This window comes from Lissotriton helveticus, chromosome 12 (genome assembly GCF_964261635.1).
Source record: "Lissotriton helveticus chromosome 12, aLisHel1.1, whole genome shotgun sequence".
Taxonomy (NCBI): domain Eukaryota; kingdom Metazoa; phylum Chordata; class Amphibia; order Caudata; family Salamandridae; genus Lissotriton; species Lissotriton helveticus.
In genome coordinates, this window is record NC_136073.1 from 694,753,957 (window position 1) to 694,778,346 (window position 24,390).

Genomic DNA, 24,390 nt, shown 5'->3' on the forward strand with positions numbered 1-24,390 from the left:
ACACTGTATGGTTCTTTTTCATTTAAACTACACTACATTATTAAATCTGGTAAAACATGCTGCTTAACACTCCTTCTGGATAAGCCTGAAGGCTGCTCTTCACAGCTACCACTTAGAGAGCTCTCAATGCTAGTCTAAGACCATTAAAATCATCAGTAGGGTTGCCTGGATTGCTGCAAGGTGCTTCACTTGGATTAGATAAGTGTGCACCATATAACTACGCCAGCCTCCTACACTGGGTTTCTTCATTACTAAATTTGTTTTAAAAAAATTCACTATCAAATAATTATTTCGCAATATGCCTCATGGACAGTGAGCAAACACAACAAACCAGAACCTGCTTGTCTAACAAGAAAGCATTGTCCGAATATTGAAGAATTAGGACTGCATGACCTTCCAATTTTGCAGGGCACGAGCTGTCATTTGGAAAAGCACCTCCCAAACCCCTTGCTTCAGGCTTCTATCATTCTTTTATTTTATCTGAAGTAAAGTTGATCTTCCCCAGTTTAACACAAACGCATGTTATGATACAACAACCGGACACGTTTACTGCTCTACAGGGGACTCTAGGTCCCAGACTTCAACCCTTCAATGAGGCGGGGGCTTGCACAACTGACAGTACCATCGGGCACATTTAACCAGCCCCTCACCACTGCAGCACGGGTCACCCTTACTGTTCCACAGGGAACCCAAGATTCCAGACTTTAACCCTGCAAGTAGGCGGGGGTTTGCGTAGCTGACAGAGCCATTAGGCGCATTTAACTAGCTCCTCACTACCACAGCACAGGATGCACCAGGGCAACGCCCAGGCCAAGGGCAGGCCCGTCCTGTACCAGTCAGCGCCAGGAAGAGGCAGGGCAGGACCACTCCCTTGGCCCTGGGTTTTTCTGGATTTTTTGGACCTGTGCTCCTCAAACCTGAAGGTACTGTAGGCCTTTATTTTTCCATCACTTCGTGGTGCTTTAAGGATGGGGAAGTGAAAGGCCCAGAATAGCCTTGTGGATTTGTTTGTTCAATCCGAACCAAACAACTCATCCAGCCATGAACTGTGTTAACAGTGAGTTAAAAACTTTAATTTAAGAACCTATTTTGAAAACCAAAATGCGAATGGAGGGAAAGTGGCAAAAGGTGGAAAGATCCCAGACCTTTTCAAGATAAAATCTAGATCCCGTAACAACCTGATTACAAGCGCTACTGATCCCCCTCCATGATAGGGGACAATTGCCCACATCAGATCTAGGCAACAAGCCCACTTCCACATTGGTCCATAATGCAAATTCCCAAGTCCACATCGATATTGAATGTTAAAACAGGTTTGCTGCTTTACATGAGCCTTATGGCTCAGCTCTCCACCCACAGACTGTTCCAGTCCAGTCCAACCCCCTCGCTTAATCATTCTACTAAAGACACCCCTAATCAGTGAAGCTAATGATTTAATCACTGCTCTAAGTTATGAGGTTTCCAATTTGAATGGACGTAGTTAAAAACTCTCAGCATTTTGCAAGGGATTCTAACTCCACCATTGCAATTGCATTATAGTGCTGAGACATCTCAAGCCTCTTAGCCTCAGAGGGTCATTTGGTCTCGAAATGTTTAATGGCAGCCACGGGAGTACTTGCTCCCTCATTTCACGGGCCTGTTCAAAATCTTCAACGTAACCATCATGACAACTTGGGTTGTCACGGTAATACCAACTTGATCTGCTGTCTGTAGACCAGAGACTGCCCATGTTCCATCAGTTCATCCACTATATTGAACCACCTTCTGCTCTGTGCGGGGGTCAGGTCATTGTGATTCTTTGGTTCCCTTCAGTGCAGTTCGCTTGAAGAGATTGCAGAGGTGTGTTCTACCCACAATAGGCCGTTCAGTTTATAGGACAAGAGTTCTGAAGCTGTCTCCTGGCTCTTATGATGGGAGCGTTTGGTGAAAAGTAAGGTCCTTCACTGGATTAGGCATATAATGCAGTGCCACATGATTGTATACAATGAAAATATTTATGCAAAACACCTCAGAGCACCACTGGCCCTTGGAACTATTGAAGTCAATCTAATTGCTCCTGACCTAGTAGATGGCTTGTCTCTTTGGATCTACGTTCTCCTGCCCCAAGTGGCTCGGAAATAAGTTTTAAAAATAGCCTGCTCCATCCTGAAATATTAACTCCTAGGGAAGAGGATGTGCGCTGTTGTGTGAGCACCTCCACAAAGAGCCAGCTTGGAACATGGGTGCAGTGTGTCAGCCACTAGGATAGAGTCTGGAAGCGATTGTTTGACTACAGAGCCTGTTTCCATCCCCTCATCCCTGGCAACTAACCATCTGACTATATCGTCTAGTGGCCTACTATTTGAGATCCAGCCAGGGGAGTTCACTCCTGTTCAGCCACCATGGAGTGGAGGGGGTCTTTAATGACCCTCAACTGACAACTAATCCCTTGCAACCAAAGCTGACCGCTTCTAGGCCTCATCAGGCCAGATGAATCCTGCTTCTGATATCCATATTTACTTCTTGACACATTGCTGGGATCCGGTCTAATATGGAAGAATGGGACTGGGGTTTGTTCATTGCTAAATTTGACTTTTGCATCTTCCAAAAAACTCGGGCTCTCACTCAAGTACATAGGCAGGGCTTCATGACAGATAGCATTTAAGCTGTTTCTTTGGTAGCAGTCAGGCCATCGGGGGGGGGGTATTATATGGTTTAAATGTCAGTTGAGTGTGCCAGCAAGAGAATTAAAATTGATTCCTGTGATCTCCTTGCTCTTAGTTTGTCACCCAAGTCTATGATCCACGATCTGTTGATCAATATTTATTATAGGTCGACTCCCTTTACCAAACCTCTTCAGACTAAGAATTTTATATTAATTTTGGGTAGATTTTGGCCCTAGACACAATGTGATTATTGCAGGACACAGTAATACATGTTTTGAAATGTATACCCATTTTTTGGAATTAATCAGGGGAGAAGATGAATCTTGGAGGATTACCTCTTTTTGTGCCCCCAAGAAACCACACAAAATTAGTTCTGTTGCCCTCCAGTTTATTGATATAGTGGTCTCTCATGGTTTGCGACCATGTAATTGTTGTTTTATGTTTGTGAGGGTTAGTTGTAAAAGTCACATTGATTTTATTCTCTTGGACGTACTGGTATGGCACGATATATTGGACATGACAGTCCTAGACCACCAAGACAGTGACCACTTTCATACTGTACTGAATTGAGACAAGCCACAGATAAAGAATAGGAAGAGTGCCGTCCCACCTACACTATCTAACACTGTGGTGATAAGCAATAATAAAAGTAATGTGAAACGGAAGCTCCCTCTAGTTCAAAAGAGGCCATATCCGAAATTTACAGAATCGTATCGGACGAACGGCAAACTTTCGAGTATCGATCCCTGTACCCCAACCAGATAACGGTTCGGCATGAAAAATTCTTTAATAAGTTAGGCAAGTTGATTGTGATGGACTGCAAGAGTGGAAGGGGACTTCTGACAATAAGATCGAATGAGTGGTTTGATGAATCTTGTTAAGATGCTAAGAAGGCCTTGGTAAATGCCCTAAAGAGAAAACAAAGAACAAAGATTGTTGAAGCTAGATCGGAGTTCACCAGGGCTATCAAAATTAGCAAGGTCCAGTGGGAGGCTGGTATATGAGATGATTTGTTGGATGTGGTAAGACTTAGAGATAATACATTCTTTTGGCATTTGGTCACACAACAGGTGAAGAGATCCAACCTGTCCTGTCTGCCATATTGCCGCTGAAGATTGGGTTAAATACCTCTCGGCTCTCAATGGGGAGAAAAGTCTAAGTGATGGGATACTAGAGACTTTGCCAGCTGTTTCTAGAGTATCCCCTGTAGAAGCAGTAAAGCCATTTAAATTAAAGGAAACTAGTGCTGCAATCCAGACTCAGAAACCTGGAAAAGTTCCTGGCTTGGAAAAAATCCCTGCAGGGTAATTTCGTTGTCAACTCCAAGTATGGGGTCCTTGCATTAACTCCCTGTCAAATGCACTGATGGCAGTACCCCCAATTCTGAGCTCCTGGAAGGGATTGGAAATAATCCCCATTTTTAAAAAGGGAGATACATCCATACAGGGAAACTACAGACCCATACATCTGATTGATAATATACAAAAGCTTTACACCATGCCAATCTTATCCAGACTAAGTAACTGGGTTTTCCAAGCTAAAGTGCTGTCTCACTTACAGGCAAGCTTAAGATCCAACATTAGCACAATCAACCAGATTGTGCAGCTCCTGCCTAACAAGTAGAAATCAGTGGATATTGACAGGGGGCTTCAATTTGTTGCCTTCATGGAACTTCGAGCTGCATTCAATCTTCTCCTGAGTGCAAAACGTTTGGAGGTCTTACATAGGACTGAGGCCCGTGGGGACTACTGTCCCTAATAAGGGCCTTGTAAATGTTGCGAGGGTTAGGTGGGGCCCTACAGCGGAATTGACGGAGGACGTCCCCATTAGGAGAGAAGTCGGACAAGGGTGCATTTTGGCCCCCAAGCTCTTTCTCTTGTCAATAAATGGTTGTATCCCCTATCTTTTAAATTGTGAAAATAAATGATTCCTCTAAAGTGAAGGACCACAAATACTTGCAGATGACACGTTGTTGCTGTCGAAACCTCTTTGGGTCTAGCTAATCTTTTGGACAACTTTAACATCTTCTGTAAGAACCATGGCTTAAAAATCAACAGCAACAAAACAAAATATATGGTTTTAGTGGCCGAAAAAACCCAAGAGCAAAATATCCTTAGGAGGGAGGTTTTGGGTAGGGCTCAGATAAAGATGTCTTGATTCTAAAACAAAGAGCAGGGTCCATCATAAGATTTGCTAATATGGTATCTTTCTCCTCCTATGGGGATATAGAAAATTCAAGTTTGTGGAGGTGCCCTTTATGGGGTGGATTTGTGGTGGCATTGAAATCTTGACACTCTTGAAAATGCTGAAAACGCCTTTATTATTTACTCTGAGACTCCCTATTACTGCTCTCATGCTTAGACCAATTTCCGACATCGCTGCGTTGAGACATATTTAATATTAGCTAAGGCTTCAATCTAATGAGGACCTAGGACCCTATAGGGATTGATCAGAGTCACACTAGATGGATATTCAGTTGGGAAAGTTCCCTGGCTAGTACATATAAAACCTTGGTTATTCAAGCTGGGCCCAAAGAACTTTTGGTTACAGCCTTCTGCATTATCTCGAGAAGCTCAGGACAAGCTAAAAAAGTATTTCTGGAACTTTGTTTTAGGAGCCAGAATCTCTGAAGCTACTCCATGCACTTTGGTAGACTCTTTTTTGTTTTTTAAGTGTGTTCCAGATTACAAGCGATATTTGAACTTGGTCACTAACCCTGCTGCGCATGCACTTTATGTAAAATTTAGATTAGACATTTTACCTTTAGCTTCTTTCACTTGCTCCTGGGTCACCAATGGAGACGCATCAAACCTGTGTCCAATGAGCTGCCAGGCAGTCGAGAACACTGGATATTTGTTATTTTTAGGCAAGGCTTATGCAAAACCATGTTCATATTGGATTATTTCTCTCTGTAGACTCCTTGACTTTAGGGGTCGCCAGATAGCTCTTAGAGTATGCAAAATTAGAGTATGCAAATTAATACTAGAGACTTAGTTGTGTTCTCAATTGCAAGTTAGCAGTAGGCGATATGGCATACCAGGTTGAATGTACTTAAAAAGAAATAAAGATTACATTTGTGCACATCTGTTACACTGTGCAGCTCAAGGGTACCTTTTTAGGCCTCTGGTTTTGGTTCCCTTGTTTCCCAATTTTGAACTCTTTCTATGGGTTTTTAGCTTGATGTTTTTTAAAGTCTGTTTTTTAGTTTAGAATGTTAATTTTTTAATAATTCTTTTTATTTCATGGATTTGGAAATATGAAAAGGTTTGCACTGTTGGACTTTATTTTTTTTTAATTAACCTGTTATTTTTTAGGATATATGTATATTACTCTGTGCCAATGAACTTGTTTGTTTTTATTGTATTCTTAACTGAATGTTTTATTTTGTAACTTTTATGGTTCAATGGAGCTGAGATAAAGGAATAGGTTGATGATGATACAACTGGACTGTTCTAAGCAACAAATGGGCATCCCCTTTGATGTAGCTTACTCCACAACACATTTCTGTTCATGCTCTCGAAAGCAGTTTGAGACTCTATAATACAAGCATGTAAGAGTGTGCTATAGGGAGTAGTATTAATCAACCCTCTTTTTTGTGAAAAGCTATCTGAAACCTTGATACAAGTTGATTTTCCTTAGTCCAGCTCCTTAAATCCTCTGACAGCAGAGGCATAAAATTTGGCATCTTCATTAATTAAAGCCATCACTCTATAGCTCCTAGGGTCAGCGCAGCAGTACTCCTTGAAGAACGGTGCAGCACAGAACCCTGCCAAGAGTCGTCCATTCTGCTGTTCTGTAGCAACTGTTAATCAGTGTACTTAAGCAAAATGAGGTAGTGCGTACTGGAGGCTATTTGGATCAGGGGCACTATCTATCTCTTAAATGCAGTAAAGCAGATGATACTCCTGTATTGACTCATTTGCCGGTGTCAAAGTCAGCTCCAGAGGAGACACCATTATCAGCTTTGATAGTAGTACCCAAGGAATGCCTAAACAAATGGTGGACAGCCCCTTGGCCATTTACAACTTAGGCGCCAGAACCAGAGGAAATGCAGCATGGGAGACATTGGCCCATTGCAGCTTTCAGGAAAGGCTTGCCCCTTAGGGAGTAGTCCAGAGAGCTCTGGGGCCATCCTGAAAAAATCTAACATCGATGACCAGAAGGCCTCAACCTTCATAAGTCAGTTAAAGGACACGGACCTCTGGTCTCATCATAGGCACCTGGCTTAGCCCAACATCTAGGCATCTGACCAAGTTGTTGTTAGACAACTAAGGAACTCATTGCTGAGACACCAAGAGAGAGCTCCAGACAGGGCCGAACTGGCCATAGCGGGCACCGGGCAATCACCCGGTGCGCTGCACGGGTGGGGGACGGTTTTGGGCCCCTGGAGGCCGTTTTTGTTACAGGGCCGATTTTTCAGCATAATCGGCCCTGTACCAAAATCGGCCCTGTACCAAAATCGCCCGTGAACCGGCCCTGGCAAATAGCTCGGCGGCCCCTCCAACCCCCCTCGAGTGGGGAGGGGCGGCCGAGCACTTTGCCAGGGCCGGTTGTGGTTCCCAGTCCGACCCTGGCTCCGGACCACGTTGATAAGGCACAGAAAAACAGGACCTGACATTAGCATGTCAGTTGGCACAGAGGATACATTGGTGGCATCAAATCGCTGGATGGAATTGCAGTTTGAGCAGTGTTGTGCTGCAGCCAGTCATTGCTAGACATTTGGTCTCTAGACTACTCTGAACCTAGGAGTATACACCTACGATGAGGCACTTGGGGGGTAAATGTATCCAGAAGAAGATGAATACTGAGTTGTATTAATACTGTAATTATTTGGCAATAAAATAGCACAGGAGGTAAAGATTGTGTAAGAATGTAAAAACATTGTCATATAACCTGCTGCAGCCATGGTTTCTTGCTCATACTAAACTGGTTTACCAGATGCGCCTGTCTTTGAGCCTCAAACGCATTACATGCTGGCAAGTTTGCCATCTAGTTTGCTCATCCAAAACAATTTAGATGTTTGTTACACATTAAGGCCAAACACTATTATGATGAGGTAAACTAAGCACCTGCTTGTTCTCTTGGCGTGAATTATGGCACATGGTTGATACTAAGACCCATGTATGTACTAGGGAATATATTTGGGCTATGCACCGTCTTGGGAAGCTTTGCTCCTGATGTATGGGAAAACCCGTACAATGCATCACATGAACCAGTAACATCCATTCTACCCATTTCCCATACTCCAACACTCCTCCCCACTAAGACCGGAAAATGAAAAATACAGAGCAAATAGTACAGACCAACATTCATGCCCTGCAACAGGGAAGATAGGAGGAAATACGTAATCTGCAGGAGTGATTGTAGCCAACAGAAAGAACATTACTGGATGTAAGTAAATTGTTCTTCTAATTGATATTAGCTCTCACATGTTGCTTTCTTAAATGCTCTAAAAGCAAATAAAAAGGGGTGAGGATAGTGTCCCACCTTAAATGAGAAAAGACTGAACCATTACCATGCCAAAGTCAGATTGACCATGCATGACCAAGTAGTCACGTTATAAATGGACTGCGCAGGTACACCCTTTAAAACCAGCTAAAGTGCAGGGAGATTCTCATAAAACGAAGCCTGAACACCTCCTGTTGAGATCACCTCTCAAACACAGAACATTGCTTCATTGTCAACAATATTGAACAGGAAATAGTAAGAATAGCTTTCAAACAGCACAACCCCTCTTCAGGGCTAGAAGGATACACACAGTTCATCTGCTCTCCAGAAATCTCTGCAGCTATGTTATGGTTTGACTTACAAAATCACATTACTCCTATGGAATACCATAAAATGATGAAGAGAAGACACAGCCTCAAGTCTGTTCTCTTTTCTTGCCAAAGAGGTAGTAGCTAAGAAAGGCATCATAAGAAATGATTGGCTTGAATGGAGGCGCAGCAAAAACCAAACAAACGAAGGTCAGATCAAAAGCCGGGATAAGAAATGTTTAAATGGAAACACTCTTTAAGCCCTTAACATATCGGTCAAATACAGGTAGCCTAAACAAACAACCCTGTTTGAGAAAAACAAACAAGTCAGGCTACCAGCTAAATAGCCCTTTACTGTACCAATGATAAAACAGGTTTCAGTCAAGAAAGTAGCAAATAGCAAATAGCAAATGGTGTATGTCTGACCTCGCAATGGATCAGTAGAACATCCATAACACCCATCGGCAAAGACAGACTGTTTGCTAGAATATACTGCCCTGGATGATGTCCTACAACAGCCAAGAAAACAGCCATCCCTTTTTACATACGGCAATAAGAAGAAAGAAAGAAAGTGCTAACCTTCAATGTATCAAGTTGGAAGATTGAGAATCTTAAGATCTGAGAAAAGCAACCCTACCACATTCTAGGTCAGACGGTACTGTGCGGAATAACATGTTTGAGTTGTCACTGTGGAGTACTTTTTGAAATAGGGCCCCTCGTGCCAGGAGATGCTGTTTTCACAATTGCCTGTGGTGAATCAGGAGTAGAGGACGTGTCAGTGCTACAAGAAGAAAACAAGTTACTTACCTATAACTGTAGTTCTCCAGTATTAGAAACTTTCATAGATTCACATGTTTGAATCATTCCCCATCGTCAAGATGGAAGTCCCCGGTATATAAAAAAAAGCAATGCTTAAATCAATACAAAGCAGAAAATAGGCTTGGGCCCATTTCAGTTTTGTAACTGATAACTCTGGTTTTGTAAAAGAGAACAAAAATTATCCTTGAACCAATCAGGACCCTTCACAACACTCCCGAGAGAACCTTAAACCTTGAGATTTTCCAAGCACTTGTGACCAAGATAACCCTGTGCAAAAATCCAAAGGTGAGCCACTCAGGGGAGGAGGGTGGGTCGCATGTGAATCTATGAAAGTAGGCAATACTGGAGAACTACAGTTACAGGTAAGTAACTTGTCTTCTTACTCCAGTATTGGAACTTTCATATATTCACATGCTTGAATCAGAGTAGCAGCAGTATGTAGCACATTTTATTCTGCATGAACATGAACATATGCAAGAGTGTGCTTTAAATTGTCCATTTGTAGAGAGGAACAGTTTTACCTGAAAAAACCATTGAAGCCCCAATCGTTAAATATTCCATGCTTAACCTCTATAATTGAAAACATCACAGAGAATAAACATTCTTTTGGAAACCACTACACTAAATAAAAATCCCTACACAAGGAGAAATGCATTTATAATAAAATATGCATATTTTAACATTAAAAAGGAAGAAGGGATGAAAGAGAGAGCTCACCATCACTGGAAAAGGTTTCGCAGCACCACCTATCCCATGCCACATCCTTATCAGCAGCTGCATCCAGGCAGTAATGCCTGGTAAAGGTGTGTGCACTCTTCCAGGTAGCAGCCCTGCATATATCATGGATAGGCACTCTAGCAAACAACGCAGTGTATGTAGATACTGCTCTCGTCGAATGAGCACGATCAGTGCTCCCAAAGGCTTCCCTGCCACCTGATGGCAATATTGGATTCCACTTGAGATCCACAGAGCAATTCCTCTTTTGGAAACAGTATAGCTCTTTCTGGGTGCACTGAAGGATAAAAAGAGCTGTGACGATTTGCGAAAAGCCTTAGTTCTTTGTAGATAAAATTTCACACAACGCTGGATATCCAGCGAATGGAGAGCTGCAGTAGTCGGTTGAGGAAAGAACCTCTTTGGAATAAGAGGCTTATTCCAGTGAAAGTCTGATGGTACTTTGGGTATAAACTTAAGATTAGTTCGAAGGACTATCCGATCCTCTTTGAACTGTAAAAAAGGTTCCTGTACGGTCAGGGCTTGAATCTCCCCAACTCCCCAAGAGCCACCTTCAAGATAAGAATTTATGGTCCGCCTGTGAATGGGTTCAAAGGGATGTTTCATGAGTTGCGATAACACTATATTCAGCTGCCAGAGAGGTGGCGGAGGCTTAACTGGGGGAAAGGTATGAAATAATTCTTTCATGAACTGTTTTATGATTCTTTCCGACCCTAAAGGTGGTCCTGATGAGGTCCTTCTATAACAGGATATAGGGGCTAGATGAACTTTTATTGACAAATGTGCTAATCCAGATTTCACCAAAAGTAGAATGTAAGGAACAATCTCATGAGAAGCAGATGTTAGAGGATGCATATTAGACTCCTTGCACCATAAACCGAATCTTCTCAATTTCATCCTGTAAATCTTATTCAAGCTCTGTGCTCTGGCATTTGAGAGAATATTCCTGCATTCAGATGGTAGTTTTAGATGTTGAAATTCACAGTGTTCAGGAGTCCTGCTGATAAACATAGTGACTTGGGGTCTGGATGAAGCACTGTCCCAGCGACATCGTCAAGCGAGATGGAATGGGCTGAAGGAGAATCGGTTGAGTTTCCAATAGAAGGAGAAGCTCTGAAAACCAGTGTTGTCTGGGCCACCATGGGGCTATCAGGATCATTCTACACAGCTCTCTCTTAATTCTCGTGAGAAGACGTGGTAGTAGGGGAATCGGTGGAAAGGCATAGGCAAAAATGCCTGACAATGCCATCAAAAACGTATTCCCCGAGGATCCCTGTTGGTGACGCCAACTTGCAAAGATGCGGCATTTCTTTTTCTGAGCTGTCGCAAAGAGGTCCACTGTTGGCTTGCCCCACTTTAGAAAGAAACCATCTAGGGTTTACTGATTGATCTTCCACTCGTGGAAGGTTGATTTGAGTCTGCTTAATGTGTCTGCCTTGACATTTTGATCCCCCGGAAGGTACTCTGCTTTTAGTGAGATTCCATTCTGAACTGGCCATTTCCAGATCCTCTGGGCCTCCTGGGATAGGGGGAGAGATCTCGTGCTGCCTTGCTTGTTGAGATAATGCATTGCTGTTGTGTTGTCTGTCCTGATCAGCAGAGCCGAGTTATTTATCCTCGGCAGAAAAACCTGCAATGCTACTCTCACTGCCCTGAGTTCCAATAGATTGATGTGAAGTTGTTGGTCTTGACTCTGCCAACGTCCACTGACCTGGAGGTCTTGAAAGAAGGCCCCCCAACCTTCCATGGATGCATTGGTGGTAATGACCTGTGGAGCCCGGCATGGTAAGAAAAGAAAGGCCAACTGAGATATTTTGACTTTGGGTCCACCTAGACATGGCCTGTATCATACCTGGCGTGATTGTGATGACATCTTTGAAGGATCCCACAGCTTTACGTCATTGCTGATCCAGTTCTTTCTGTAATTGGTGTGTTCTTTACCAGCAGAAAGGGACTAGATGGATGCATGAAAACATTGTCCCCAGGAGTGACTTGTAGCGGCATACTGAAAGTGACTTTGCTTGGGACAGAGAGATTAGCTTCTGCTGTCTCTCGAGAGAAGGAAATGCCCTGTTTATTGTGGTGTCCAGAATTGCCCCTAAGAACGTAATGCTCTTGGAAGCATCGAGAGAGGATGTTTCCTTGTTCAGAGTCAGGCCCAATTTGGCAAACAGCCTTGTGCATGCCACTGTGAACGACAAAGCAGCTGCGTGTGAAGGTGCTTTGATCAATCAGTCGTCGAGGTACGGGAATACCTGATGCTTTTGTTTCCTCCGAACAGCTGCCAATGGAGCCAGACATTTTGTGAAAATGCTTCGGGCTGACTTGAGGCCAAACGGCAGCACCTTGAACTGGTAATGGCTTCCGGCTACAACACATCGAAGGTACTGCCTGTGGGAGGGATGGATGGAGAAGAGAAAATAAGCATCTTGTAAGTCTATGGTGGTCATATGATACCCTGGGTTTAGGAGTAGCAGAATGTCCCGAAGGGAAACCATATGGAAGGACTGTTTTTTGAGATAAGCATTTAGAGTTCTCTGATCCAGGATAGGACACCCTTGACGAAAGTTCTTGCAAACCAGAAATAAACGGGATTAAAATCCCTTCCCTCTCTGGGAGATTGGCACCAGTTTTATTGCACCCTTTCAGAGCATTGTAAGAATCTCCAAGCGAATGAGAAGTAGATGTTTGACTTCCTGGCATCCCGGAGGAGTACAAGGAGGGATCTGAAGGAACTCCAATGAGTGGCAAAGTTGTATTAGATTGAGGACCCATCGGTCCGTAGTTATTTTCTGCCACTGGTAAAGATGAAAAGAAATGTGTCCCCCCAGGGGAACTTCTGGAGAGGAGGGAATAAAAAACAGCCGGAGCCTGAAGCTCGTCATTGACGTTGTGCTGTGTCTTTTACCTGATGACCTGTTCTTCTTCTGGGGTCAGATTTAGAATACACCCTGACTGTTGCTGTCGTTGAACATACTGCTGATGGTATGGTTGAGAAGATGTAGCGTAAGAGGGTGTCACGGGGAACCAATCTGCACTATGGCGTCAAAGGACTGGTGGGGTGTACCTGAAAGTGAGGGTCATCTCCTCTCTCCCCAGCCAGGAGACTCCTCAGAATGGTTTACACCTTCGGAGCCGGAGGAGAAGATTTACGCACCTATATTCAGTCCAGGTCCCTTTATCATGAGAGCAACGCTTGGAGGACTCCACCCCCGGCCTACGCATCATCAGTTCCTCTCCCAATGAAATGGGAGATCCTCTAGCTGAGAGGAAAAACCCCAGGAAAGACGCCAGGAGGAAGAGGATCGGGAGAGCAGAGCCCGTGCATTTGAGGGCGGAGAGACGCGGGAAGACGCCAGGGTGTTCCTTCTGGCCGGCGCGGATGAGCAGACAGAAGCCCAGAAGAAGCCAGAAGACCAACGTTCACACGTGTTGTTCCGCCACGCTACCGGAGGGGCGTGGCTATCGCAGGTCCGTGCAAAGTTCGCAGGGTGGACCAGTAGGCAGGAGAAGGGCACTGAACCATGTCAAACTTCCTCGCACACCCCTGACCCTCCATCTCACCCTCCGTAAACATCCCTAAACAAAAGAGTCGCTTTTTGTTTTCTTTTAATGGTTTGTGATCACCGGGTGTCTCCTCCCTCCTTTTTCCCCAGATGATGCTGAAAGAAGCTGGAACCCTTTTACCAATTCGGTATATGTGTTTTGTTCTCTCGAGGGAACCCGGAACCTCAAGGAACCAGCAGGAAGTTAACTGAAACTCCAGGCTGTGACATACAAACCAAGGAAATCGTTTGTTCAAGAATAAGAAGTATTATTCCCCATAGACTGTGACAATATCAAAGGAATAAGAAGCATTATTCCCCATAGAGGTTTGCAATATCAACCCGCTTGTACCATAAAATACAAGAAAGTAACTTTAATTCTCTAACTGTGGACTCCCCTTTCTTAGCCCGCTGGCAGAGGGGTATCTGTATTGTTGGTATCCTCCTCTGTAGGATGGAAGGCCTCTTCCTCCTCTAAAGGGCACGTTCCGATATTGTAGTATCCTTCTTGATATCCTCCAGCGTATTGTCTACATGCTTTCCAAATAAAACTTCTCCATCGAAAGGAAGGTCCAGGATCTTATTTTGGACCTCCAGTCTAAATTATGGTGCTCATAGCCATCCAGAAGCTCTCTCTCCCTCTTGGAGAATTTTCTTTACATCTGATCTACTGTCCTCTGGAAGCTGATCCATAAACAGAGCCAGGTTACACCACATCTGTCTGTCATGTCTGCCCAATATGGCAAGGGCATTTGCCACTCTGACCAACAGAGCTGACATTGAGGAGAAACGCTTACCAGCGTTATCTAGGCGTCTGCCTTCTCTATCCGGCGGTGTTGTATTGGGTGCCGATGGATTTTTGAATTTCTGTTGAGCTGCTTGGGAAATAACGGAATCTGGTTTAGGATGTCCCACCCAACAGGCCGAAGCTTCCTCTGGGGCCTAGTAGTTCTTTTCCAACCTGGAGAGTACTGGTGTTACTGTCGCTGGTGTTTTCATGACCTTAAGTCCTTCCTCCCATACGTGACTTATTATCGGGATGGCCCTCACCGACTTCCTATATGGCTCAATAAAATCATATAAATAACACTCTGTTTGGGTAGCTGGCATGGGTAATTTAAATCTTTTTGCAGCTCTTTCCAGTAACTTATGAAATCCACCAACATCTTCTGGTTGAGAGTCAACCAGTACTGAAGAGGGAGAAGAGGGCGTGGGAATGAGGTAGTCATCCCATTCTCAATTAGGATCTGTAATTTCTCATTCCTCTAGGTCGTCATCTATAGTAACTGAATCCTGATGAGGGATTGGTGGAGGCAATCTCTTTATGGCTTCTGACAGCACAGCTTGACCCCTCATCGGAGTAGATGGCATAGAGCGTGAGCGAGGAGCTGCTGATGGCATTTCTTTAGATACAGGAGTGGGTGGAAATCTCTTCCTGTAGTCAGCCAACATGAATTGTAGGTCTGTCAAAAAGAACAGCATGCAAACCACTTCCTCCTGATAACTCTGGTGGTACTGTTCCTGAGGAGGGAATTGATATTTGCCATATTCCTCATCAAAGTCGTCCTCCTGACACTTAACGTGCAGCTGGGATGGGCTACACGCATAGCCATAAGGTCCTTCATTTTCTTCCTTACAATCCTGCTCTTCTAGCAGGTGAGATGGCAAAAGAGGAAAAACTTTGCTAAGAGATGTTATTTCAGGTGAAATTCTCCTCTTTCTAGCGCTTTCTGACCTGTCCAGTGTTTTTTCCCCCCGACAAGACCGGCGACCACACCATCGTCGAAGTTGCAGCTGTTGGCGGTAACTTTGAAACCATCAGCAATGGTCTAGCCGTCGTCATCGACGTGGTTGCTGTTGTCGTCATAGGTGTCGACAATCCCATCGACTGTAGCGGTCGTCGACACCGTAATCATTGTTAACGCCGTCATCAATGATACCGGCGTCAAAACCGTCGTTGACGGTGATAAAATCTTCGATGGCAGTGACTTCGTTGACGGAGCTCCTTCCGCCGTGGACGTTGAAGCCTTCTTTGGAAGCAGGTGAATCTCTACCTTCGTCGACAACGACATAGATGGTTTCTTCGTCGATAATGAGGATTTCATCAACGTTTTTACTTCAGGAGGCACCGAAGAAGGCTTTTAGAAGGTGTGTCTGACCTGAGGTGGTGTCCTAAGCAGCTCAGAACTCACCTTTTTAGCGGTTTTATCCCGCAAAGCATGTCCCTTTCTCTCCTTTTCATGTCTGAGGAGATTTTGAGGGACTGCGCCCATGAGACCCTTGACTGGTCATTTTAAGGGCTTTTTCTGAACGCTCCTTAGAAGAATGGGTATTTGGTGGTCTTCTTCTTTTATGGGAACTTCTGGATGAGGAACAGGATGCCTCATCACTATCACTAGAAATCACCTCCTGTCCGGCCTTCAGTTTCTGAAGCAATATCAAAAGACATCCCTCACGGTCCTTTAAGGTCTTGCTAGAAAAGGTAAGACATATCTTGCAGTCCTTTGCTTGATGGTCTGGATAGAGGCAATAAATACAGTTCTCATGAGGGTCATCAGTATAAAGCTTCTTCTTAGAACAGGTAGCACAGGCTCTAAACAAGTCAGAATGCTCACCAACCAACACTGAAGATGAATCATGCAGATGATATCTGAGATGAAAGCAAAGAATACTGTCTAAACTCACGAATTAACACGAGAAAACTGAGCAGAGCTCAGAGGAGACTCTCTAGCACAACATGGTGTAGAACATCTGAAGGTCTAAGGTTCTCTCAGGAGTGTTCTAGAGGGTGAAGGGTCCGAATTGGTTCAAGGATGATTTTTGGTCTCTTTTACAGAACAAGTTATGGGTTACAAAACTGAAAAGGGCCTAGGCCTTTTTCTGCTTTGTATTGATTTAAGTATTGCTTTTTTGATATACCGGGAACTCCCATCTCGATGATGGGGAATGATTCAAACATGTGAATCTATGTAAGTTCCAATACTGGAGTAAACGCTGTGATAGGAAGTACTTTGGACTCTTGAGGCCTGGAAGTGGTGGCCTTGGCAGCAAGTCCTAGCAGTCCAAGCAAGGTAGCCATCTCAGGTGAGTCCCACTATGAAGGGACCCTCACCCGATAACGCTGCTCATTATTCACTGACCTTCCAAGGAGAAAGACCAAAGCATTTCTTTCCTGTGAGCAAAAACTGTGAGGTGCCCCTGGAGCCAAGGTCATCCTAGGAGCAGTGGGCGGTAGCATGAACTCAATGCAGGGAGTGTAACACGCCTAGGATGCCACATACTGGGGAGGGGGAATCTTTTTTGGTGCTGTCCCTCCTAAACCCCCATGACTTACTCCTCCTTGGATTCCTACACTACCACCTGGCAAAAGTGCCCCTCTTCTCTCTATAGCACCTCTCTCACATACATTTCATGTGTTTTAAAGCACTGGTAAAGCTATCCACATAAAATACCGATCTGGTATTTACAGCAGGCATATTAACCCTCTGTACTAGTAATGGGGAGTCAAAACTGCCACTGGGCAAAACTCTGATCTCTCTATCAGGAATTTTGACATTTTTATTGCTGCTAAAAGTTGGATGCACAAGGAACTCTGCAGAAGGTGCTTGTAAATCTTAATTTATTGCTAGACACAGTGCCCCCTCTCCCCGAGTCAGTGCCCACCCCCTCCTTCCAGGGCAGCGCCCGGTGAAGCTGCGCAGGCCGCACCGCCCTAAAGCTGGCCTTGTCAATGATATGTAAAGCAACCTGTAGACTGAACAGGATTCCTTTTCAATAAGAGGATAAGTCATGAATGCTGGGAACCCTTTCAAAAGCAGGAAAGACTTGTAAACAAAGAGCGTCCATGCATTGCCACAATGTAGAAAGTCTAGTGAGCTAATGTCAGCAATGACTTATTGCAATTTGAAGAGACAAGCTTGTGGTTAAAGATGTCACAGTACACTTCCTTATCAAACAGTTAACTAGATACAGGCAAGTCACAAGCAAATCTCTTCTCAAAGAATCCACACATTACATTCATAAATACTCTCTTGCCAAAGAGGGACAGAATGGCAGAACTTTGAATTGTAAATAAAGGTTCCCCAAGGAGAACTCAAGATACTTCCAGTGTGAAATTACTACAAGGATGTGGAAATGAGGCCAGTGCTCTGGCAGTGACACATGCACCTTTTTGTCCAACAATCACTGCCCATCAAAAAGCATATCAACAAGTAGGCTCTATCCATAAATCAGAATCCTGTGGTTGGCATCCAAGTATTTTTTTTTTTCAATTCAAAACCACTTTATTCGATTTAGTTAAAAATCATAAAAGCATTCTAAAATCACATCACAAAAAGGGCAATACAAATTCATGAGCAAATACGAAAATCATCAATCAATAGTATTTGCATATACATAAAGAGACATGATATGAGGAAACGTCGATAATAATTAATTTATATACATTATAAAAATACATCATAAAAAGAGTAATACTCGATAAAATAGACATTTAAATGTAAACAACATCCATTTCAGTCTTCTTCACAAAACACTAATATTTACATTTTTAAGTCTTTTCCTCCTGATCCTAACCGCAGCAACAAGGTAATTGGCCACGCTAAACATGACCAACGCAGAGTCCAATAATTGGAGATACAGGAGAGCAGGTTTTGCCTGGTAAAAAGCTTCATCCTTCAATAATGGAACCAGGTATTTCTGTCTGGGCTCAGTGAAAAAATTACAAAACAGCATGAAGTGCATATTATTTTGTGTAGAAAAACTATCACAATTACAGACAGGGGCATCCTCCTCCTTAAACCAACCTTGACTATCACACAAAACTGTGTAAATCTGGTTAAACCGGAGTTTAACCAGAAGCCACCTATGAAAGGGGATAGTGACGATAGTAAGGTACGGTTGTATAGTAAGGCGGGTAATGGTAAGGTAGTGGGCTCTGACCGTGGGCTTGAGTAGTTGGCGTTCCTCCCTCTCCACATTTTTCAAGTTTATAAAGTTGGCCTTCACCCAATCTAGATCAGATTTCTTTAGACCCTGAGGGGCCAGAAAAATATCAGGACGTCCCAGGTCCAGAGAGCACTTTTGTATATATGAAAGCCAAATAATGTTTTTATAATTATCTAGTTTTAAACAGTCCACCAGTATTTTATGATTTAGACCCAAGTTTTTATTGGTCCAAAGCCTTATCCATAACAAGATAGGGGCCATAAGAAGGGTGTCAGATATATACCCAAGCCCCACTTCCTGGTGAACTGAGAACGTGGCTGTAGAATGGGGAAGACCTAAGGTGGAACGCAGGAACTTATTTTCTTCCCTTTGAACTGGTTCACTATTTACATAGCCCCACAAACCCGAGCCGTACCTGGGTATTGCCACTGATTTTGCCCTGTAAAGGTTAAGTAAGGCACCTGTTGGCTTCCCGCCCAGTCTCCTGGCAAAACTTAGGATAGCAGTGGCCGAGCTTCTGACCGCTTTAGTTTTAGCTACAATTTGCGGAGCCCAGCTCCCCTTGGTGTCAAAGATTACACCCAGGTAGGTGAAAATTTTAACATTAGTGAGCACGTCACCATTGCAGTAGAACTGTTTGGAGTTGTTTTTACCCGCCCCAAAAGCCATGACGTGTGATTTGGAGTTGTTTATCACTAAGTCTAATGATAACATAAAATCATTAAAAGCATTTAAAAGTTTTTGCAAACCTATGGGAGTCCGAGCTATTAAAGCTGCGTCGTCCGCGTACAGGAGAACCGGAATACGAGTTTCCCCTGCACGCGGAGTATCCAAGGTAGCATTTAAAAGAGTTTCCTCAAGTGAATTTATATACAAAGTGAACAGCATGGGAGCAAGAATGCAGCCCTGCCGCACGCCCCTACTGGATTTGAACCGAGCGGTACGATTACCTTCTTGGTCCATTCTAATTGAAGCTTTTAAATCTTTATGTAGTTCTGCCAAAAAATATACAAGGGGAGGATCAAGACCCAGCTTTAACAACATGGTCCACAGCCGAGCTCTGTTCACCAAATCAAAAGCTGTGGACAGGTCCATAAAAGCAACAAAAATTGACCCTTTTTTAACAGTTGTATATTTCGAAATTAATAGATGAAGATTTAAGCATTGGTCCTCAGTCCCTCTCCCGGCACGGAACCCATATTGGGCATCTACTAGAATATTATTGTCTATGGACCAGGTGTTAATTCTAGCAAGCAGGACTTTGCCCAAAATCTTCATTGAGGAATCCAATAACGAAATTGGTCGAAAACACTTGGGGTCGCTTCTTAGACCCTTTTTAAAAATAGGCACTATAATAGCACATGACCATGTTTTTGGCAAACCCCCCTCATACACACAATTAAAAACATTAGCTAAAATCTCAGCCCACATCCCAGAGTTAAGTTTGTATAGGTCCAAAGGTACCCCATCCGGGCCCGGGGCTTTATTCGCAGCTGAGCCTAAAATTGACAGCTCTACTTCTGATTTGGTAAAATCTAATTTAGTGAGAGACGATGGGGAGTAAGGTATTTTAAACGCCTCGGCAATTTCATTAGAGCCATATATATTAGAAAAATGGCTAATCCAGTCAGCTTCAGAGATGTTAATTTCAAGATCCATATTGTTAGTGTGGGAGAACAAAGGATTATTAATTATAGCCCAAAATTTGGAGCTATGTTTAAGGGTCATGGGGTCCATCAAAGAGTCCCATGCTTCATCTTTGATGGCTTTTTTCCGAAGTTTGACTGTCAAAGCATATTGTCTTCTTAGATATGCCACCAAAGTCCTATCTCTAGGGGATTGTTTAAGACCCTTCAGCAAAGCTGAGTGTGCCTGTGAGCAAGAGTGGTCAAACCATCTACACACTGGTGCAGAACCCCTCCCTGGTTTAACTCTAAGCTCTTTTTCTACTCTAGCACAAATAGCTTCAAAGGCACTCACGACTTCCCCTCCCCTCATCTCTCTATTCCTGCATTTCCCAATTTCGACTCCCATTTCTTGCACAATAAGACCATGAAAATCCTCTGGACAGACTTTACACCGTTTAAGGCGTCTACCCTGATCTTTGCTCCTCACGTCCCTTATAGAGGTAGCCCTTAATACTCCTTTATGCAAACCAGAAAGAGCATCCAAAACCAATAACACAGGGTTGTGGTCACTAAACCCACTTACAATTGCGTTATAAAACAATACATAACGAAGGAGCCCTGAAGACATAAAAAAAGTAGTCGATAATCGATTCACTGCCCCTTGCGTTGTACGTGACCACTCGATTTATTGTGTCTGAGAACCCTGGTTCATATAGGTCATTTGATGATAACAAGTTTTCCATTGCCGCACCCTTAGGGCTATGTTCAAAGTGTGGCGGTGAAGTATAATCAGGACCGTTATCATCAATAATCTGGCATTGGGACTCACACAAATGAACATTAAAATCACCCATCATTATACACTGAACAAAAGTGGTTTGTTTTGACATACATTTAGTTAAAAAGTCCGATAAACCATCTAAAACAAAATTTGGGGGCCCCCCCTGCATAGAATTATAACAGTTTATTAATACAATCTTATTCTTATCAGCCAAACAAATTTCCACCAGCTGAAAGTAATGAGAAGAACTAGGGATTTCTCTAACATTACCTGCAATTTTAACTGAAACAAGGAATAGCAAACCCCCTCTGTCCCTACCCGATGTGGAGCTCTGGGCATCAACAAAAAAAGAAATGTATCCTTCTACCCAGAAGCCTTTATCTTTCATCCAAGTTTCTTGGAGGGCAACTATATCATGGTTCTTCACTGATTGTAACCAGATTATGTCGTCTTGTTTTGCCCGTAGGCCCGCAATGTTCCATGATAATAACCGTATGTGCCCTCCACCCAACTGTAATGGGTCGTTTATAACAGTTTCAACTCTGGCATCAAGAAGGGTCACATCAGTATTGCCTGGGAGTTGACGAGTCAGGTTTTCCTGTTCAGGTGCAGGTTCTAGTCATTCAATGTCTATTCTATCAGCTAATGCCGAAAACATGTTTGACAAAGGTAAATCATTAGAGGGTGTATTCCTTATATCATTTACTACACCATTACCTTTGATTGACTTAGTCATCCAGACATTAATAGGCATAGGTGAGATAAGATTATCCTCTGCCCAAGTATTGTCAGTAAACTGTAACTTATTGTTCTCATTAACAACTGGCCTATAAATTCGGGGATAAAAAAAGCCAAGAGGCATCGCCCGGACCCCTTTACTTACATGATCCAGAGGGGATTCATCCCAGAAAAGTCGACTAGCGACATTCTTGGATTTGAAATTTACAATGACACAGTCTCCAGATACCTCTTTCTTGCTTCTACCCACCCAATTTACCCGTCTACTTGTTACAATATTGTCTGCGATGTTACTTTCTCCCGTGCAATTGGCATTACACCATTTTTTGACGTGCCTAAGCAGGGTCTCATGTTGTTCTACCACCCCGTCTTCAAGTTTGGGCACATTAACCAAAATTGCAACAAAGGGTGTAGCATCCGGAGGTAAATTTATTGGAGGTACCCTTTTTTCCACAGCCCCCCACTGGCCTCTAGGCCCTGTGGAGCGGCTTACACTGTGGCCGGCCTCTGTCGTAGGGATATATATTCCATTATCTACCTTCCCTTTTTGTGGCACAGGTTTAACAATAGGTAAAAGAGGGATATTGACTAGCCTAGTTATGGGTGGGTCACAAGCTTTAGGGGCAGAGACCTGCACAACTGGAGAACATGGAGCCAAAGGCATAGGAAAGGCAGGTGCCCGGGTATTAAGAACATCATTGATACGATCACATTTTGCCATAAGGTTTTTAACACAGTCCTTCAAAGTTTCAGTAATGTCCGAGGCAATCTGAATTAAAGCAGTCTCAAGTCTATCTGTGAACAGTTTTTCCAATAAGGCCATAATGCCTTCCTCCGTCAGAAGGGTTGACTGTACAGAGCCAGTCATAGTTAACGCAGAGCATCCAACATCCCCGGGGTTCATAGGGAAGTTAGGTATCACAGTTTCAGGTAAAGCCGGGCATGGAAGAACTGTGGCAGGTAGTAGCAAAGTAGGTCTACACGCCTCAATGATGACCCGAGGCTCCAATGGTATACAGTTTATAGCAGAGGAGTTGGAAGTATCAACAAACCCAGGGGTAGGAGCAAGGCCCAGTTCACGCTCGGACTCAGCAATCTGCGATGATAATTCCCCCACCTTTGTAGTTAAGTATGTGAGTATACTTGTAGTATACTTTGGCACCTTCGCTTTGGCTTCATCAGCCGCTGGTGTAACCAATTTGCGCTTACCCATAATGGAAGATGTTACGGACGTAGCCCGTCCCGTCCCTGGTCGTCCTTGGACGGCCTTAGACGGCCCGCCCTCTGCCCGGGCTCCGCCCGGCGCCGCCCGCGCGCGTCCGCGACGCGGAGGTAGCTGCCGCCTTTAGTAGCGCCTCCTGGCGCTTGTGCAGGAAGTGGGCGGAGGATGTTGCAGGGCTCGCTGGGAGTTGTGGTCCGCTCCGCTCCGCGGCCGTGCGATGGCGCTGCACGGCGGCGGGGGCGACCACAACGTCAGGGACCCAGCAGCGCTGTGTGGCAAAGGCAGTGCGAGCAGCGTCTGAGCAGCGTTTCCGCGACCCCTCCTGGAGCCGGTAAGCTTCTGTTTAGACCCCCGCTCCTCTCTGGGAGCTGCCGCCTTTAGTAGCGCCTCCTGGCGCTTGTGCAGGAAGTGGGCGGAGGATGTTGCAGGGCTCGCTGGGAGTTGTGGTCCGCTCCGCTCCGCGGCCGTGCGATGGCGCTGCACGGCGGCGGGGGCGACCACAACGTCAGGGACCCAGCAGCGCTGTGTGGCAAAGGCAGTACGAGCAGCGTCTGAGCAGCGTTTCCGCGACCCCTCCTGGAGCCGGTAAGCTTCTGTTTAGTCCCCCGCTCCTCTCTGGGAGCTGCCGCCTTTAGTAGCGCCTCCTGGCGCTTGTGCAGGAAGTGGGCGGAGGATGTTGCAGGGCTCGCTGGGAGTTGTGGTCCGCTCCGCTCCGCGGCCGTGCGATGGCGCTGCACGGCGGCGGGGGCGACCACAACGTCAGGGACCCAGCAGCGCTGTGTGGCAAAGGCAGTGCGAGCAGCGTCTGAGCAGCGTTTCCGCGACCCCTCCTGGAGCCGGTAAGCTTCTGTTTAGACCCCCGCTCCTCTCTGGGAGCTGCCGCCTTTAGTAGCGCCTCCTGGCGCTTGTGCAGGAAGTGGGCGGAGGATGTTGCAGGGCTCGCTGGGAGTTGTGGTCCGCTCCGCTCCGCGGCCGTGCGATGGCGCTGCACGGCGGCGGGGGCGACCACAACGTCAGGGACCCAGCAGCGCTGTGTGGCAAAGGCAGTGCGAGCAGCGTCTGAGCAGCGTTTCCGCGACCCCTCCTGGAGCCGGTAAGCTTCTGTTTAGACCCCCCATCCAAGTAAGATGTCTTAAAATCAATGAAGACCCAAGAAGCGAGCAACTGCATCCCTGAGTTTAGACCAGATAATATTCTCTGTATTGAAGCATCCATCCCATCATTGGAAATGTTTTATTTAAAAGAAGCCTCTAAGGGGCTCAGGGAATAAAAGATAACCGCCAAATCCACTAGCTCCCATAAAACATGTCTATATATGGACAACAGGCAGGTAGAATGAGAGGATCTATGGGCAAAATATCCTGAAGTAGTTTCTTCCTCAATGTATCAAACTTTGTAGATTCCGTATTCATCAAAATCGCTGGGACAGACTGGTTTTCATTTATAGGCCCATGCCTGCACTGCAAGACTTTTGGAAGTACGATACAGGGGGGCCAGGGGGGACTAGAATATTTCTTGAAAGTCACCCTTGGTACACGTGTTGCAGTCTGGAATTTAGACTTTGGTTTAGATCA

The 24,390-nt window shown here is 44.7% G+C and overlaps 1 protein-coding gene across 2 annotated transcripts in view; it reads right to left on the reverse strand.

The window, feature by feature from the left end:
• HYDIN (HYDIN axonemal central pair apparatus protein) overlaps positions 1-24,390 on the reverse strand; it is a 3,619,565-nt gene that overhangs the window by 2,683,225 nt on the left and 911,950 nt on the right. The gene's annotated exons all lie outside the window — the stretch shown is intronic.